Raw genomic sequence first — 16,214 nt, 5'->3', positions numbered from 1 at the left:
AGGGGGGTGGGTTTCGAGGTCGGCTGAGAAAGTTTTTTTTTTTTTTTGGGGTGGGGGGAGTGGGGTGGGGGTGGTGAGGTCGGGGGGGTGGGTTTGAGGTCGGCTGAAATAGATTTTTTATGCAGTGGGGGTGGGGCGGGGGTGGTGAGGTCGTGGGGGTGGTTTTCAAGGTCGGCTGAGATTGTTTTTTTTTGTTTTTTTTAGGGTTGGGGGCTAGGGCAGGGGTGGTGAGGTCGTGGGGGTGGTTTTCAAGGTCGGCTGAGATTGTTTTTTTTTGTTTTTTTTTAGGGTTGGGGGCTAGGGCAGGGGTAGTGAGGTCGTGGGGATGGGTTTCGAGGTTGGCTGAGATTTTTTTTTTTTTTTTTGGGTGAGGGGCTAGGGCGGGGGTGGTGAGGTTGGGGGGGCGGGCTTAGAGGTCCACTGAGAGAGTTTTTTTTTTTTGGGGTGGGGGGAGTGGGGCAGGGGTGGTGAGGTCGGGGGGTGGGTTTGAGGTCGGCTGAAATGGCCTTACAGGTCATGTGTGATGGCTTGACTGAGTAATTATTGTTTTACGATAGGGCAGAGGAAAGTGTTTTTCATGGTTCAAGGAAACAGACATCCTGCCAAGACTAATTAGCGGTTTTAATTAAGATGGGAGATTCTTTTGAAGTTCGTTAAAAGTTACAGCTACAAATTCCATAGTTTTTAATGGGGAGGGAGTAGGAACACTGCTCATGAAAACAAAATGTTTGAGACCTTAACAAGATGGCTGTCGCGTACATCTTCCATGTCTCCATTGCACACAATTGTTACACTGTACAGTGGAAATTAACGCATGACTCAGAGTGCACCACAACATACAGTACATGCATTGTGGCGCACTACGTTACTAAAAAGGTAGCCAGCACACCAGTGACTTGCAGTTAAAAGGCTTTATCAAGGTTTTTACCACAAGTTACTGGTGTGCTGGCTTCTTCTTCAGTTTCTGGTATGTGGGGTGCCTCAGCTGCCATTCATTAGGCCATTCGTTAGGATCTAGGACAACCTAACCATTAATTTCTAGGATTGATCTCACAAGGACAGCTAGTTAGGGAAAATCTCACCAATGGGTCACAGACAAATTCCACTGAAAAAATAATAGACTTTACTACATCTGTGTGCCATGCATTGCCCTACTGATTCTGTGGGATGGTAGGATGGTCCCCATTGTTCATGATTGGATAATTCCCAGAGCTCCTTCTTCCCTGGATGGTTCCCGTAGTTCATTGTAAGTTAAATATAAGCAACTCTGAATTTTAACCACTGTAGGAAAAAAGGATCCTATCTGCACCATTTATATAAAAGTTTTTACAGTTTTCATTTCAAGAAAAATTATATTCCTTAATTTTGCTATATTTACTATTGGAGACCAAGGTGAACAAATAAAAAAACAAGTTTAAAGAGGAACTCCAGTTTTAAATGTAAGATCTAGCTGAGCTAGAGAGATTCACCTTATTTTCATGAGAGCTTCATGCCATCCACTCAGCAATACTCTAAAGCGATCTCTCAAACTGTAGGGGGGATTTACTAAAACCGGAGCACTCAGAATCTGGTGCAGCTGTGCATGGTAGCCAATAAACTTCTAACTTCAGCTTGTTTAATTAAGTTTTAACAATAAAACCTGGAAGCTGATTGTTTTCTATGCAGAGCTGCACCAGATTTTGCACCATGCAGATTTAGTAAGTAACCCCTATGTCTTTGATTAAACTTAAAGTGCTAGTAAACTCTATTTTTATACTTTTACCTACAGGCAAGCTTATAATAAAGCTTAACTGTAGTTACATAGTTACATAGTTAGTCTGGCTGAAAAAAAAGACAAAAGTCCATCCAGTTCAACCATAGAAAAAAAAACATTATAATTCTATACCCACAGTTGATCCAGAGGAAGGCAAAAATAAACCCCAGCAAAGCATGATCCAATTTGCTCCTGCTGGGAAAAACATTCCTTCCTGATCCCCCGAGAGGCAATCGGATATTCCCTGGATCAACTTTACCTATAAATGTTAGTATCCAGTTATATTCTGTGTATCTAAGAAAGAATCCAGGCCTTTTTTAAAGCAATCCACTGAGCTGGCCAGAACCAACTCTTGAGGGAGTCTATTCCACATTTTCACAGCTCTCACAGTGAAGAAACCTTTCTGTATTTGGAGATTAAATTTATTTTTTTCCAGACGTAAAGAGTGCCCCCTTGTCCTCTGTGATGACTAGAGATGAGCGAATTATTCAAAAATTCGGTTCGGCTGATTCGCCGAATTCGCCGAATAAATTCGCTTTGAGCCGAATATATTCGCTGTGAATTTAACTTATAAAAAGGGTGTTTCTAGGCTTCAGAGAGCCTTTATATTAGTGCAGAACACTGTACCTTTAATTTAAATGCCCTTGGAGTCTGCTGGGGAAGAGAAATAATACTGTCAGTCAGTATGACATGCAGATGAGTGCCGTCGATCTTAGAATCACCGCACACTTCACTCATTTGGGCAGTCACGGGGCCAAAACCAGAGTGTGGAGCCACAGTGTGGCGGTGGAGGCAGCAGCAATGGGAGGCCATACAGCACCCTATGACAAAATGGAACCCACCAGCAGTGTGAGGAGACCTGAAAGTGGCACATGGCAGAGTGTGGCGATGGAGACAGCAGCAATGGGAGGCCGTACAGGGACCCATGACACACTCTGGACCTGGCAGCAGCAAGAGGAGGCGGTACAGGGGCCCATGGCAGAGTGGCGAAGCGTAAGCAGCTTAAATTGAAGGCCATACAGAGGCCTATGTTAAAAAGTCCCCCCAGCAGCAGTGTGGGGAGACGACTATCAAGAGTCCAATGGCAGAGTGGCGGAGCAGAAGCAGCTTCAATTGAAGGCCATACACAGGCTTAGGTTAAAAAGTCCCCCCAGCAGCAGCGTGGGGAGACGACTATCAAGAGTCCAATGGCAGAGTGGCGGAGCGGAAGCAGCTTCAATTGAAGGCCATACACAGGCCTAGGTTAAAAAGTCCCCCCAGCAGCAGTGTGGGGAGACAACTATCAAGAGTCCAATGGCTGAGTGGCGATCCGGGAAGTCAGCGTTGTGATTGCAGATGCAATGCAGAAATTTTATGAGGTAATGCCGTGGGTGCGAAGAAGATCATATACCGTCGTACTTCCATCCATAAGACGGAACAACCTGCGAACCGGGAGCTTTATTGCCCTGACCCGCTGAGCAGCTTCTGGGATACCCAAGAGTTTGGCTTCTGTGGGGAATATGGTTGAAAACTGAAACTTAAAGGCATGTTGACGGAAGGGCACCAGTGTCAGTGCTCCGGAGGGAATATAGCTTCAAAGCTGACACTTAAAGGTATATCGACGGTCAGAGACCACAGGAAGTGGAGCTTGCGTCTTAAATCGACTGAATGTGGCAGACGTGAAACGTCTACGGGCCGTATATGAAACGGGTTGTTCCTCTTTCTGGAATAAGTGTTGGAAATGGCCACTCTTTTTGGTGTGGCGTTTTGTCTATTTAATTCCGATAACGGACTCTACTCCTCCGTGCAATCTAGTTACGAGACCCTGGGCAGGCCTGGGTCCAATTTGTGGTAGAGACTGGTTTTGTTCAGCCATGCTTGAGCGAGTAATAACAGGTCTGTGCTGCCCTTTGGTGTCTGGCTTAATGCGCACAACACTGAACGTCCCAGCATTTGTCAACGATTTGCCGTTAAGTGATGCAAACCCGCTGAACCACGTTCATGAGGAGCCGGTACAGGGGGCCATGAATCAATATGGACCTGGCAGCAGTGTGAGGAGACCCGAAAGTGGCACATGGCGCAGGGTGGCGGTGGAGGCAGCAGTATTCGGAAGACATACACAGGACTAGTTTAAAAAGCGGAAGCCGTCAGCAGCGTGAGCAGACGACAGAGGCACATGGCGCAGGGTGGCGGTGGAGGCAGCAGTATTCGGAAGCCATACACAGGCCTAGGTTAAAAAGAGGAAGCCGTCAGCAGCGTGAGCAGATGACAGAGGCACATGGCGCAGGGTGGCAGTGGAGGCAGCAGTATTCGGAAGCCATACACAGGCCTAGGTTTAAAACTGGAACCCAGCAGCGTGAGCAGACGACAAAGATGCACATGGCAGAGGATGGATCTGGCAGCAGTATGAGAAGGCGGTACAGGGGCCCGTGGCACAGTGTGGTGATGGGGGCTACAGCAACTGGATGCCAGAAAGTGGCCGATAGGGCTATATACTGCATGGAATTATAAAGTTGTAAAGACAGCGGCCTATAAGGCTATACACACTATACAGTCATGGCCGAAATTGTTGGCACCCTTGATATTTTTCCTGAAAATCAAGTATTTCACACAAAAAATGTATTGCATTAACACATGTTTTGCTATACACATGTTTATTCCCTTTGTATGTATTGGAACAAATATAAAACAGAGGCAGAAAAGCAAATATGACATAATGTCACACAAAACCCCAAAAATGGGCTGGACAAAAGTATTGGCACCCTTAACTTAATATTTGGTTGCACACCCTTTGGAAAACATAACTGAAATCAGTCGCTTCCTATAACCATCAATAAGCTTCTGACACCTCTCACCCGGAATTTTGGACCACTCTTCCTTTGCAAACAGCTCCAGGTCTCTCTTATTGGAAGGACACCTTTTCCCAACAGCAATTTTAAGATCTCTCCACAGGTGTTCAATGGGATTTAGATCTGGGCTCATTGCTGGCCACTTCAGAACTCTCCAGCGCTTCTTTGCCATCCATTTCTGAGTGCTTTTTGACGTATGTTTGGGGTCATTGTCCTGCTGGAAGACCCAGGATCTTGGACGCAAACCCAGCTTTCTGACACTGGGCCCTACAGTGCGACCCAAAATCCTTTGGTAATCCTCAGATTTCATGATGCCTTGCACACAGTCAAGGCACCCAGTGCCAGAGGCAGCAAAACAACCCCAAAACATCATTGAACCTCCACCATATTTTACCGTAGGTACTGTGTTTTGTTCTTTGTAGGCCTCATTCCGTTTTCGGTAAACAGTAGAATGATGTGCTTTACCGAAAAGCTCTATCTTGGTCTCATCTGTCCACAAGACGTTTTCCCAGAAGGCTTTTGGCTTACTCAAGTACATTTTGGCAAACTGTAGTCTTGCTTTTTTATGTCTCTGTGTCAGCAGTGGGGTCCTCCTGGGTCTCCTGCCATAGCGTTTCATTTCATTTAAATGTCGACGGATAGTTCGCGCTGACACTGATGCTCCCTGAGCCTGCAGGACAGCTTGAATGTCTTTGGAACATGTTTGGGGCTGCTTATCCACCATCCGGACTATTCTGCGTTGCAATCTTTCATCAATTTTCCTCATCCGTCCACGACCAGGGAGATTAGCTACAGTGCCATGGGTTGCAAACTTCTTGATAATGTTGCGCACTGTGGACAAAGGCAAATCTAGTTCTCTGGAGATGGACTTGTAACCTTGAGATTGTTGATATTTTGCCACAATTTTGGTTCTCAGGTCCTCAGACAGTTCTCGTCTCCTCTTTCTGTTGTCCATGCTTAGTGTGGCACAGACAGACACACAATGCAAAGGTTAAGTGAACGTCTCTCCTTTTTATCTGCTTTCAGGTGTGATTTCTATATTGCCCACACCTGTTACTTGCCCCAGGTGAGTTTACAGGAGCATCACATGCTTGTAACATTCTTATTTATCCGCAGTTGTGAAAGGGTGCCAATACTTTTGTCCAGCCCATTTTTGGAGGTTTGTGTGACATTATGTCGAATTTGCTTTCTTTCCTCCCTTTTTTTGTTTTGTCCCAATACACACAAAGGGAATAAACATGTGTATAGCAAAACATGTGTTAATGCAATACGTTTCGTGAGAAATACATGATTTCCTGGAGAAATATCAAGGGTGCCAACAATTTCGGCCATGACTGTAACAATCATGACTTGATTGACCATTGGCCTATAAGGCTATACACAGCATGAATATCATGACTTATTCTGAGAGTGGTTTGGAAGGCTATATACAAAAAGTAATTCATGAGCTGTCCGGACAGCGGACAATAAGTACATATATACAAATCAATTCATCAGCTGTCCAGCCAGCGGCCTCAAAGGCGACACATATAGAAAGCAATTCATGAGCTGTTCAGACAGCGGCCTCTAAGGCGACAGATATACAAAGCAATTCCCGAGGTGTTCAGGGAGCGGCCTGAACGGCTAGGTTATTACTAAATATATTTTTGTGGCCAAACATCGGCCTATAAATAGATGTCTACACAGTGACAAAAAATTATGTCGCCAGACAGCGGCCCCTAAAGCGACAGATATACAAAGCAATTCCCGAGGTGTTCAGTGAGCGGCTTGAACGGCTAGGTTATTACTAAATATATCTTTCTGGCCAAACATCGGCCTATAAATAGATGTCTACACAGTGACAAAAAAGTAGGTCGCCTTACAGCGGCGTATCCTACAAATTGACATTATAAGAAATGGTTTAGACCAAAAAAAAAAAAAAAGCCCTTGGATGCGATGCTATACCTTAGTAGATTGTGGAAAGTCGACAAGTCAAGCGTAACTGTGTACATTACAGAAAATCTTAACAAGACAACCAAACATGTGGCCAAACCGTGACCGATACAACAAGTTAACAATGTAAGAAACAGGAGGGGGCCAAACCGTGGACAATAAATAAACAGTCCACCTCATTGATGAGATGGACAACACGTGTCAAATAAATATTTAAAAAAATTGCTATTCCATCGGTCTGGAACTGGTCGACTATAAATAATTAAAAAGTTTAAATTCATGTGACAGTCGTCCAGCGACGTATAAATAATTTAAAAACACCAATTCATGAGGGGCCCGACCAGCAGAGTATAAGTCATTAAAAAGGTTCAATTCATGTGACGGTCGTCCAGCGAAGTATAAATAATTTAAAAACCCCAATTCATGAGGGGCCCGACCTGCAGAGTATAAGTCATTAAAAATGTGCAAAACATGAGTCGGCCGACCAGCAGCCTCTCAATAAAATATATATACAAATGTACGGATCAGGTGGAGGTCTTCCATTTGTCCCTAATAACATGTTTGGGGCATGATTCATGGCGGATTTAGTCAGTTGTGTCAGGAACTGGTGGTTTGAAATCCAGACTAATCCATGCCTGATTCATTTTCACAAACGTGAGTCTCTCCACACTTTGGGTGGACAGTCGTGTCCTCCGCGGAGTTACAATACCTCCTGCTGCACTAAACACGCGCTCTGATGCCACGCTACTGGCCGGGCATGACAGCCTTTCAAGGGCAAATTCAGCTAGTTGGGGCCAAAGGTCAAGTTTCGTTGCCCAGTAGTCAAGGGGATTGTCTACCTCGGTTGGCAGGGTGCTGTCCAAGTAGGCCCAAGCCTGTTGTTTGAGGTCCTGCTCCAGGTCCACCTGATGCTGCTGCTGCTGCGGCTGGTTAGTAGTTTCCTCACTGCGCTGGTGAAGAAAGCTACTCATCATCGACTGCAGACTGAGGCAGCCGCTGCTGGTGGAGCTGCCACTGCTCCTACCACCCCACCCCTCCCCTGCTGCCATGGCAGCGGAACGCGAGCGCACAGGGCCCACAGTGTCTGAGGATGGACGTTGGCGCAGAAAGGCAGAGACCAACTGACTACATAGGTGGTTTTTATAGTACTTTATTTTGGCCTCCCTCTCAGCAGGTGTGAAAAAGGCCACCATTTTGGAACGGTAGCGAGGGTCCAACAAGGTGGACAGCCAAAAGTCATCCCTCTGTCTGATGGTTATTATTCGGCTGTCGCTATGCAAGCAACCGAGCATGCTATGGGCCATTTGTACCAAGGAATGCGAGGGACTCCCTGCCTCCATCTCCACAGCATACTGCCACGGTGCGTCTGGGTCCTCTGTCTCCTCCTCCTCCTCTACCAGATGCTCCTGCTCCTCCACTCCTGTCCGCTGAGTGGAAAAACCACCCATTTCACTCAATAATTCCTGAGCACCAATGTCCTCCTCTACCTCCTCCTCTTCTTCCTGTCCTGCCCCCACAGGGGTCATGTGGCGTTGAGATCTGTGCGCCACGTCTACCGCACCCTGACCAGCCATTGTTAACAGCATTTGTTCCAGGACGTGCAACAGAGGAATGACGTCGTTCATCCCATAGTCCTGCCGACTCACGAATAGCGTGGCCTCCTCAAAGGGCCTGAGCAAGCGGCAGGTGTCACGCATGAGCTGCCAATGGCTGACATCGAAGTTACACAGGGGAGTACCTTTATCCGCTTGTAACATCAGGAAATCGGTGATGGCCTTTCGCTGTTCGTTAAGGCGGTCTAACATATGTAGGGTTGAATTCCACCTTGTTGCAACGTCGCAGATCAGGCGATGCTGTGGAATTCCGTTCTGCCGCTGCAGCTCAAGGAGGGTGTGCTTTGCGGTGTAGGAATGGCTGAAATGCATGCAAAGTTTACGTGACATTTTAAGGATGTCTTGCAGTGGGATGGTGGATTTTAGGAACCGCTTGACAACCAGATTGAACACGTGAGCCATGCATGGCGCATGGCACAACCTTCCTTGACACAGAGCAGACACCATGTTCTTTCCGTTGTCGGTCAACATGGTTCCGATTTTCAGTTTGCGCGGAGACAGCCATCTGTCGATTTCTCTGTTCATTACACTCAGAAGTTCCTCCCCTGTGTGACTACGTTTGCCAAGGCATACCAGGTGCAGCACAGCGTGACACCGTTGCGCCCTGCACATGTGATATGCCGGTCGGGTAATGGGACTTGGCACGGGGGTGGCGGCTGAGGACACGGCGGAAGAAGAGGTGGTAGAGGCGGACATCTTTGCTGGACCAAGGACGTGCAAACGTGGAGGCAAAAGCGGCGTGACCTGTCCAAGTTGCTGGTGCGGCTGTGCCGGCACCACTTTCACCCAGTGGGCCGTAAATGACATGTACTGTCCCTGACCGTAGTTAAAGCTCCACACGTGGGCGCTGCCGTGCACTTTGGCAGAGACCGACATGCTCAAAGACTGGCCCACCATCTGTTCTACATGTGAATGCAGGGCTGGCACTGCCTTTTTGGCGAAGAAATGCCGGCTTGGCACTCTCCACCGCGGCTCGGCACAAGCCATCATTTCTCGGAAAGGTGCTGAGTCCACCACTTGGAAAGGGAGGGACTGCAGCACCAGCAACTTGGACAGGAGGACGTTCAGCTTCTGCACCGTCGGGTGCGTGCTCGCAAACTGTTGTCTCTTGGAAACGGATTCCAAGAAAGACTGCTGACGGAATCTGTGAAGAGGAGTAGCAGGAGAAGGAGCATCTGAACGAGCGGAAGATGCCAACGAGCGACAACTCCCCTCAGCAGAGGTGTTGGAGCCTTGACTGGCTGATAGAGGGCGATTGACGTCGGGTGACGGAGCAAGTAACGGAGTGGGTGATGGAGCGGGGGCTGGGGCAGGCAGAACCGCTGTATCTTTATCACGGTTTTCCCAGGCCACCGAATGGCGACGCTGCATATGCTGACGCAACGCTGTAGTCCCAACATGGGCCCCCTGGCCACGCTTGACTTTCTGGCCACATAGTCGACATACGGCTACGTTTACTTCCTCGGGCGGCTTGACGAAAAATTGCCACACCGCCGAGTAGGAAACTTTGCCCCCGCTACTCCTCACTGGCTGACTGCTACTTCCTCCGTGCACACCGGCACCACTACTGGCCGTGGTGGTAGGCTGCAGTGGAGCTGGTGCTCTACTCCGTGGCCGTTTGGCTCCTTTGACACTGCTGCGACCCTGCTGCCTCCTGGGCAACCCACCGACTGTTTTGCTCGCTGCCAAGCTGGAACCCTCTTCTCCTGATGATGCGGAAGCAATAGCCTGATGACGACGAGGCTGCCAAGTGCGATCAGCCTCATCATCATCAATTAGGGTCTCCGCGTCACTACTAGCCCCCTCGGCTGCGTCTGGGTCAGGAGACAGACCTGTCTCTAGACCGGCTACCGAGCCACTCTCCTCGCCAGTACTTCTTCGCCTGGCTGCTGAAGAGGCGGATGTCTCCCCCCGTTCCTGACCGCCCTCTGTTAGCTCTTCCTCACTGTACAGTGGGGCTGAGCCCACAGCATGCGATGTCTGACGTACCCACCGACCGTTGGCTGTAGGTGTCAGAGGTGACCTGGGAAGAGAAAGACGACCGAGTCAACCAATCGATGACGGCAGGGTTGTCGGTGGAGACACGACCGCTGGATGACACCGGGAGCACTGGCCTCTGGCTGCGACTAGTGCTGCCTGGACCCCTTCCTCTGCTGCCACGTCTGCTTGCTCCTGAAACATTGCCTCCTCTGCCACTCCTCTGCGTGTTGTCTGACATACTCTTTAATTCAATAAGCACCCCAAAATAAAACCGGATTTAACTCTTTGAACATACAATAGTGGTTGTGAAGCAGAAAGTCAGTTTATTTAGCACAATCGGTCAATTGCAGCTTGCCGTTGGCTGGAAACTGTACGTTTATGTCACTGGAATGCACTAATCACCCAAAAAATATTACCGCCACCCGGCGTGTATATGGATTTAACTCTTTGAACATACAATAGTGGTTGTGAAGCAGAAAGTCAGTTTATTGTACACAATCGGTCAATTGCAGCTTGCCGTTGGCTGGAAACTGTACGTTTAGGTCACTGGAATGCACTAATCACCCAAAAAATATTACCGCCAGCCGGCGTGTAAATGGATTTAACTCTTTGAACGTACAATAGTGGTTGTGAAGCAGAAAGTCAGTTTATTGTACACAATCGGTCAATTGCAGCTTGCCGTTGGCTGGAAACTGTACGTTTATGTCACTGGAATGCACTAATCACCCAAAAAATATTACCGCCACCCGGCGTGTAAATGGATCTAACTCTTTGAACGTACAATAGTGGTTGTGAAGCAGAAAGTCAGTTTATTTAGCACAATCGGTCAATTGCAGCTTGCCGTTGGCTGGAAACTGTACGTTTATGTCACTGGAATGCACTAATCACCCAAAAAATATTACCGCCAGCCGGCGTGTAAATGGATCTAACTGTTTGAACGTACAATAGTGGTTGTGAAGCAGAAAGTCAGTTTATTGTACACAATCGGTCAATTGCAGCTTGCCGTTGGCTGGAAACTGTACGTTTAGGTCACTGGAATGCACTAATCACCCAAAAAATATTACCGCCAGCCGGCGTGTAAATGGATCTAACTCTTTGAACGTACAATAGTGGTTGTGAAGCAGAAAGTCAGTTTATTGTACACAATCGGTCAATTGCAGCTTGCCGTTGGCTGGAAACTGTACGTTTATGTCACTGGAATGCACTAATTACCCAAAAAATATTACCGCCACCCGGCGTGTAAATGGATCTAACTCTTTGAACGTACAATAGTGGTTGTGAAGCAGAAAGTCAGTTTATTTAGCACAATCGGTCAATTGCAGCTTGCCGTTGGCTGTAAACTGTACGTTTCTGTCACTGGAATGCACTAATCACCCAAAAAATATTACCGCCAGCCGGCGTGTAAATGGATTTAACTCTTTGAACGTACAATAGTGGTTGTGAAGCAGAAAGTCAGTTTATTTAGCACAATCGGTCAATTGCAGCTTGCCGTTGGCTGTAAACTGTACGTTTATGTCACTGGAATGCACTAATCACCCAAAAAATATTACCGCCAGCCGGCGTGTAAATGGATCTAACTGTTTGAACGTACAATAGTGGTTGTGAAGCAGAAAGTCAGTTTATTGTACACAATCGGTCAATTGCAGCTTGCCGTTGGCTGGAAACTGTACGTTTGTGTCACTGGAATGCACTAATCACCCAAAAAATATTACCGCCAGCCGGCGTGTAAATGGATTTAACTCTTTGAACGTACAATAGTGATTGTGAAGCAGAAAGTCAGTTTATTTTGCACAATCGGCAAACTGCAGCACCAACTGTGCACGACAGCCACCAAAAAAAAAAGGGTGTATGTCACTTTAAATTTTCGATTCTTTGATAGCTGTGGCCCTAAGTAACGATTCTGTGTCCCTGAGTAATGATTCTGTGTCCCTGAGTAACAATTCTGTGTCCCTGAGTAACGATTCTGTGTCCCTGAGTAACGATTCTGTGTCCCTGAGTAACGATTCTGTGTCCCTGAGTAACGATTCTGTGTCCCTGAGTAACGATTCTGTGGCCTTAAAGTCTCTGTGGCCCTAACTCTGTCCCTTAATACACACAGGTCTGTCTCTCTTGAATGACAGGAGACTAATGGAGAATTCTAAGATGGCCGCGATTTATAGCTCCACCATTACACAGTGCTGGCTGGCTGGCTGCTGATTGGCTAATGCGATCACATGTCATGAATGAATGCATTATGGGTCAGCGCGCCTTGTCTGCGCGCCTTCCCAGAGATCCCCGCTCCGTCGCCACACATGTCGCCGCCATTTTTGGGAAAATTCGATTCGTGCATCCGAAGTTTGCTAATCTTCGGATTCGTCGCGAATCAAATTTTTCCAAATCTTCGGAACGAATTCCACTTCGTCATGTTCGATTCGCTCATCTCTAGTCAGAATGTCCGCCGCAGTCCCGCAGTCCTGCCATAAGTCGCTGATCGCCGCCATAAGTCGCTGATCACCGCCATTATTAGTATAAAAAAATCTAAAAATCCCAGTATCTTTCCCGCCATTTGTAAACGCTATAACTTTCACGTAAACCAATTAATTTACACGTATTGGGTTTTTTTTTAGCAAAGACATGTCGCAGAATACATTTTGCCAGAAATTTATGACTAAATTTGATTTTTTTATTTTTTTTTACTGGACATGTTTTATAGCAAAAAGTCCAAAATATTGTTTTTTTTCCTCAAAATTGTCAGCCTTTTTTTTATAGCGCAAAAAATAAAAACCGCTCAGGCGATCAAATACCACCAAAAGAAAGCTCAATTTGTAGGAAAAAAAAGGATGTAAATTTCATTTATGTACCGTATGGGCATGATCGTGCAATTGTCCATTAAACTAGCGCAGCGCTGTATAGCAAAAAAATGGCGTAAATTGCAGTATCTATACCAGGGGTGGGCAAACTTTTTGACTTGAGGGCCGCAATGGGTTCATGTATTGGACCCGGGGGCCGGACTAGCTGCTGGCCGGCCCAGCCACTACCATGCCATCCATAGTAAGTATAGTAATATTCCCCCATAGTAAGCATAGTAATTAATCCCCCATAGTAATTCATCCCCCATAGTAATTCATCCCCCATATAGTAATTCATCCCCCATAGTAATTCATCCCCCATATAGTAATTCATCCCCCATAGTAATTCATCCCCCATATAGTAATTCATCCCCCATAGTAATTCATCCCCCATATAGTAATTCATCCCCCATAGTAATTCATCCCCCATATAGTAATTCATCCCCCATATAGTAATTAATCCCCCATAGTAATTCATCCCCCATATAGTAATTCATCCCCCATATAGTAATTAATCCCCCATATAGTAATTCATCCCCCCTATAGTAATTCATTCCCCATATTAATTCATCCCCCATATTAATTCATCCCCCATATAGTAATTCATCCCCCATAGTAATTCATCCCCCATAGTAATTCATCCCCCATATAGTAATTCATCCCCCATATAGTAATTCATCCCCCATAGTAATTCATCCCCCATATAGTAATTAATCCCCCATAGTAATTCATCCCCCATATAGTAATTCATCCCCCATATAGTAATTCATCCCCCATAATAATTCATCCCCCATATAGTAATTCATCCCCCATAGTAATTCATCCCCCATATAGTAATTCATCCCCCATAGTAATTCATCCCCCATATAGTAATTCATCCCCCATATAGTAATTAATCCCCCATAGTAATTCATCCCCCATATAGTAATTCATCCCCCATATAGTAATTAATCCCCCATATAGTAATTCATCCCCCCTATAGTAATTCATTCCCCATATTAATTCATTCCCCATATTAATTCATCCCCCATATTAATTCATCCCTCATATAGTAGTAGTAAGTAAGTAGCAAGTAGTAAGCCAAGTCCCCCCTGTGCCTAGCTCCCCTCACGTTTGTCACGCTGCCCCGCCTACAAACATCCTGACAGCCAATCACTGGCTATCTGGATGTGAGTGGCAGCGAGACTGGCCAATCATTGCATTTGAGCGCGCTGCCCTGGCTGTTTTTTTTTTGTATGACGCTCCGCGGGCCGGATTAAAAGGTCCGCCGGGCCGTAGTTTGCCCATTGCTGATCTATACCATAGTTTGTAGACGCTATAACTTTCACACAAAGCAATCAATATACACTTATTGGGATTTTTTTACCAAAAACATGTAGCAGAATACATTTTGGCCTAAATTTATAACCAACTTTGAGTTTACTATATATTTTTTATAGCTGAAAGTAAAAAATATTGTTTTTCTTCAAAATTTTGGGCCTTTCTTTGTTTATAGCGTAAAAAATAAAAAGCGCACAGGTGATCAAATACCACCGAAAGAAAGCTCTATTTGTGTGAAAAAAAGGACGTAAATTTTGTTTGGGTGCAGCATTGCATGACTGCGCAATTATCAGTTGAATTAGTGCAGCACCGACTAGCAAAAAGAGGCCTGGTCATTAAGGGGGGTAAATCCTCTGGAGGTCAAGTGGTTAATATAAGAGAGGATTTTGCTCGCTTTAGAAACCTCAGCTTGGCATTGCATGCCATTACTAAGCTTGTGATCTACCAGAACCCCCAGATCCTTCTCCACCATTGATTCCCCCATTTGTACCCCCCAGTATGTATGATGCAAGTATATTCTTAGCCCCCAAGTGCAGAACCTTACATTGATCAACATTAAACCTCATTTGCCACATACAGTTGCAAGAAAAAGTATGTGAACCCCTTGGGATTACGTGGAGTTTTGCATGAATTGGGCATAAAATGTGCTCTGAACGTCATCTAAGTCACAACAATAGAAGAACACAGTCTGCTGAACATAATACTACACAAACATTAGATGTTGCCATGGTTTAATTGCACATAACATGTAAACATTCACAGTGCAGGGAGGAAAAAGTATTTGAGGCCCTAGCTTAATGACTTCTCCCAGAGCTAATTGGAGCCAGGAGTGAGCCAACCTTGACTCCAATCAGTGTGATGATATTGGATGTGTTGCTGACAGCTGTCCGGCCTTTAAAAAACACACACCTGTTTTGGGTTTACTGGTTTCAAGAAGCACTGTCTGATGTGAACCATGCCTCGCAGAAAAGAGCTCTCAGAAGACCTACGATCAAGAATTGTTGACTTGCATGAAGCTGGAAAGGGTTACAAAAGTATCTCCAAAAGCCTTGATGTTCATGTGTCCACGGAAAGACAGATTGTCTACAAATGGAGAAAGTTTAGCACTGTTGCTACTCTCCCTAGGCATGGTCGTCCTGTAAAAATGACTGCAAGAGCACAGTGCAGAATGCTGCATGAGGTAAAGAAGAATCCCAGAGTGTCAGCTAAAGACCTACAGAAATCTCTGGCACATGCTAACATTTTTGTTGACACATCTACAATAAGGAAAACATTAAACAAGAATGGAGTACATGGGAGGCCACCAAGGAGGAAGCCATTGCTGTCCAAAAAGAATATTGCAGCACGTTTGAAGTTTGCAAAAGAGCACCTGGATGTTCCACAGCACTACTGGCAAAATATACTGTGGACAGATGAAACCAAGATTGAGTTGTTTTAGAAGAACACACAATGTGTGGAGAAAAAAAGGCACAGCACACCAACATCAAAACCTCATCCACACTGTAAAACATGGCGGAGGGAGCATCATGGTTTGGGGCTGCTTTGCTGATTGTTGTCATTGATGGGAAAATGAATTCCAGAGTTTATCAAGACATTTTGCAGGAAAACGTACGACCATCTGTCCGCCAACTGAAGCTCCGCAGAGGATGGGTGATACAACAGGACAATGACCCAAAGCATACAAGTAATTCAACAAAACAATGGCTGCAACAGCACAGAATACGCCTTCTGGAGTGGCCCAGTCAGAGTCCTGACCTCAACACGATTGAAATGCTGTGGCATGACCTTAAGAGAGCGATTCACACCAGACATCCCAAGAATATTGCTACACTGAAACAGTTTTGTGAAGAGGAGTGGTTCAAAATTACTCCAGATCGTTGTGCAGGTCTGATCTGCAACTACAGGAAACGTCTGGTTGAGGTTATTGCTGCCAAAGGAGGGTCAACCAGTTATTAAGTCC

This window comes from Staurois parvus, unplaced genomic scaffold (genome assembly GCF_062004578.1).
Source record: "Staurois parvus isolate SC_StPar_1 unplaced genomic scaffold, SC_StPar_1.0 ptg000154l, whole genome shotgun sequence".
NCBI classification, from domain to species: domain Eukaryota; kingdom Metazoa; phylum Chordata; class Amphibia; order Anura; family Ranidae; genus Staurois; species Staurois parvus.
This window is presented reverse-complemented; position numbering follows the sequence as displayed.